Source organism: Myotis brandtii, unplaced genomic scaffold (genome assembly GCF_000412655.1).
Source record: "Myotis brandtii unplaced genomic scaffold, ASM41265v1 scaffold18, whole genome shotgun sequence".
NCBI classification, from domain to species: domain Eukaryota; kingdom Metazoa; phylum Chordata; class Mammalia; order Chiroptera; family Vespertilionidae; genus Myotis; species Myotis brandtii.
In genome coordinates, this window is record NW_005356674.1 from 2456655 (window position 1) to 2460907 (window position 4253).

Here is a 4253-nt window from a genome sequence, read left to right on the forward strand (position 1 = left end):
TTTTTTAAAAGTTAACCGCCATCTTTGTTGGCAGTTAATTTGCATATCGCCCTGATTAGCCAATGGGAAGGGTAGCGGTCGTACGCTAATTACCATGTTTCTCTTTTATTAGATAGGATTATGTCAATTATCTACATATATAAAAGCTCAGCGACCAGAAGGGTGGAACGACCAGAAAGACTGAGACGACGAGTCACTATGACATGCACTGAGCAGGCAGGCAGGCAGGCGGGCGAGTGGTTAGGAGCGGGAGGTCCCAGATTGCGAGAGGGATGTCCGACTGCCTGCAGGGATCAGGCCTAAACTGGTAGTCGGACATCTCCCGAGGGGTCCGATTGTGAGAGGGCACAGGCCTGGCTGAGGGACCCCCTCCCACCCCGTGCACAAATTTTGTGCACCAGGCCTCTAGTCTATATATAAAAGGCTAATATGCAAAGTGTCCCCTCAGGAATTCCACTGGGAGACCGGGAGTTCGATCACTTGCTATGGCGTGCGCTGACCACCAGGGGGCAGCACAGAATGAAGGAAGGCCCCGTTGGGCAGCTGGCAGCTGGGGAAGGTCCCAGCCGACAACCAAAAGGACCTGATTGGCCCTGATCGCCGGCCAGACCTAGGGACCCTACCTGTGCACAAATTTCATGCACCAGGCCTCTAGTATTTCATAAAATAACAGGATGTTACAAATCACCAATCAAAAACAATCCCACAGAAAACAGAAGGCCAACAGTCCAAGTGAAGATAAGATAAGTGGTATAATGACCATGTAGATAGAGAACAAAAAAAATCAAGTTGTATATAGAGATGGAAGAGACAAGACTTGATGATGGATTGAGGGGTGAAAAAGGAGTCAGATATGACACCTACCTGGCTTATAGCTACTGAGTGGATGACAACATCATTTAACAAAATGGTAAAGACTGAGGAGTGGACAAATGGAGATGGGGGTGCAGATTAAGAGTAAAGGAATGAAGACTTGTTTTTATTATCTTTAAGTTCAAAATGCCTATGAGATATCCAAATGGCAATATCAAGGAAACAGCTTGATATGTGGCATATTGCATTTCAAAGATAGCTAAGATAGAATCTCCCATCCTATTTGTTTTTCTTACTAAGTGATTTAGACCACACCTCCAAATGGGAGGATAGCCAGTGAAACTGGGTATGCTTATTACTATGCAGAATTAAAGCTACTCAACTTCTAAGGCTGTCATAAATGGTATTACAGCTTCTGCCAAACACCCTAGAGATGCTTGTTTATGGAGCTATGATGAAGCCCAAGCAGCCTCTATAGAGATCCACATGGAGAGGAATCAAGGCCCCTAACCCACAGACAGCCAAGCAGGTCTCAGCCAACTGTTAACACCAACTTGTCAACAATGTAAATAAGCTATTTTAAAAATAAATCTTTCAAGCCAGCCTAAATGATAACACATGGAACTTAGAAACAAGCCATCTCCACCCAAACCCTGTCCACATTCAAATCACAGAAACATTGGGAGGTGGGGGTGGGTAAGGGAGGTTATTGTTTAAACCATTCAGTTTTGGAGTGATTTTTATACAGCAGTAGATAATGGATATGACTCTGGAGTTCAGGGCAGAGATCTTCCCTAGAGACATAAATTTGTGAACCAGCCACATACCAATACTATTTAAAATCATAGGACAGAATGAGATCATCTAAGAAAGAGTGATGATGCTCTAAAACTTCAATATAAAAAGCTAAACAAAGAAAAGACATCACTAATTCAACTTTAAACTCTTTGCCAATTGCCTAAATTATTGTCTAATACAGACATCAGGTATTCTATTATTTTCATTTTCAAAAATCTACCATCACCTTCTCACATGCTCAAATCTGGACTTACTGTTCTTTTATCTGATAACTAGAGGCCCTGTGCATGACATGTGTGCGGGGGGGGAGGGGGGGGGTCTCTCAGCCCAGCCCAGGCAGGGAGCCCTCGGGGGATGTCCAACTTAGGACGGCTCCCCGTGGGGAGGGGGAGTGGGCCTAAGCTGGCAGTAGGACATCTTTAGCCTCTCCCACCACCACCACTGCGCTCGCCAGCCATGAGCACAGCTCTGGCTGAGTGGCACTTCCCCTGTGGGAGCATACTGACCACCAAGGGGCAGCTCCTGCATTGAGCATCCGCCCCCTGGTGGTCAGTGCTTGTCAGAGCGACCGGTTGTTCCAGCGTTCGGTCTACTTGCATATTACCCTTTTATTATATAGAATTGTTATATAGGATCAGTTAGCATTCAGGGAATCCTCTTTACTATCACCTTAGGTATCCCATTTGTCTCTCTAGAATTTAATTTCCTGTATCATTGTCCTCTTTCATTGAGGTTTACTCCTCCTTTTTGGTGGGTGAAGCAAATCAGACAATAGCTTTCTAAGAAAAGCAGCAAGAGAAATTTTTGGTTGTATGTCTTAAAATGTCTACACTATATTTATGCTCAATAATTTTGGCTGGTTAAAGAATTCTAGCTTGGCCTAACCGGTTTGGCTCAGTGGATAGAGCGTCGGCCTGCGGACTGGGAGGTCCCAGGTTCGATTCCGGTCAAGGGCATGTACCTTGGTTGCGGGCACATCCCCAGTAGGGGCTGTGCAGGAGGCAGCTGTTCGATGTTTCTCTCTCATCGATGTTTCTAACTCTCTATCCCTCTCCCTTCCTCTCTGTAAAAAAAAAAAAAAATCAATAAAATATATTTAAAAAAAAAAAAGAATTCTAGCTTGGATATCATTTTCCCTCAGATTTTGAGGGCATTGCTCAGTCTTTTAGCTTGTGAGGTTGCACTTGAGAATGCTGAATCTCTGAAATGTGACTCATTTGCCCCCTAAGAAAGTTTATAGGATCTGCTTTGTCCCAGATACTACAAAATTTCACGACACACCTCAGTGTCTGTGTATGTGGATTTTTAAGCTAATAGGCTTCAAACCTACTCTATTCCACTGTGCTTTGTAATATGGGAGGGGGGCTAGAACCCTGCAAATCACACTTCTTTGCTAGCATGCTCTATCAGATAGCCTATAAGGGGCACCAGAAAGACACTAGAACCAAGGAGGGAACAAACAGACACTCCTTCAGGTCAGCATCAACCAACAACCAACAACCAAAGACCTTCACTCAGCCAATAGCAGTGGTCTCAACAGCAGCATTGGTTCTAAGTTAGCCATTTTTTGCTTTTGTGTTTTACCTACCATTCCCAGACCAACCTCAGCAAGTCTCCTAAGATACCTACACTCCCTGAGCAGGCAGCTAGCTACTCCTCAGAAATCTGAGTTTCACCTCCTCAGGGCCACTCTTCAAGTTTCTAAATTCTAATAAACCCAATCTCTTTGTTCTTCCAGCCCTAGGGACTAGTAATTATAGTAAATCCTCACTTAATATAGTTGACTAGTTCTGTGATTGTAAGTGAAACAATTTTATCATAAGCTAATTTATATAACAAGAGTTATATTCCTATGGCATTTCATTGAATAAGGAAACATGGTTGAACAAAATGACTTTATTCCACGACTTTAAGGATCTGCTATACTTACTAAAGTTACTGTCTCTGTGATATCTAAGTGTTTGCTTATTTCCTTTTCAGCTCCCCAATTACCTAGTGTATTGGTTTCTGAGGGCTGCTGTAACAAACACACAATGGGTTGGCTTAAAACAGAAATCCATACCACCTTTGTGGCCACCAGAAGTCTGAAATCAAGGTATGGGTGGGCCATCCTCTCTCTGAAGGCACTAATTAGCCAGTTAACTGTCACATGTCCAAAACAGAAACCATCCCCACACACCATGATATTTTGAATTTAATTGTGTCTATAGATGCTTACGGTGTACAAAGGGTTAAGGAAGGATCTGTTCTAGGCCCCTCTTCCAGTTTCAGGTAGCCTCAGACATTCTTCTGTGTGCATCTATGTCCAAATTTCCTGTTTTAAAATGCCAAACATATTGGATTAGAATACACTCTAATGATCTCACTGTTAACTTGATTATCTCTATAAAGATTCTATTTCCAAATAAAATAATATTCCAACATGTTAGGGGTTAGGACTTCAACATATCTTTGGGGGGAAGGGGCACAATTCAACCTATATCATCTGGCTAAACAATTCTTTATATTAAATTCTGTTATAAGTGGTGTGGCCTCCATTTTCCTGACTAGACCCGATTGAAAGTGTGTATCTATTTTCAACCACTGTCCTGGGCACCCAAAGGGCTCTCAATCTGCAAAATGATGTTTCTCAATTGTGGATT

The 4253-nt window shown here is 42.9% G+C and overlaps 1 protein-coding gene across 2 annotated transcripts in view; it reads right to left on the reverse strand.

The window, feature by feature from the left end:
* NCK1 (NCK adaptor protein 1) overlaps positions 1-3908 on the reverse strand; it is a 53929-nt gene extending 50021 nt beyond the window's left edge. Inside the window, exon 1 of one of the 2 annotated variants that reach the window (XM_005863535.2) lies at positions 3830-3908. The gene's annotated coding sequence lies outside the window, so the exon portion shown is untranslated. The remainder of the gene's footprint in view (positions 1-3829) is intronic. The other variant, XM_005863536.2, reaches the window with a different exon arrangement.
* Between the last annotated feature and the right edge of the window lie 345 nt (positions 3909-4253).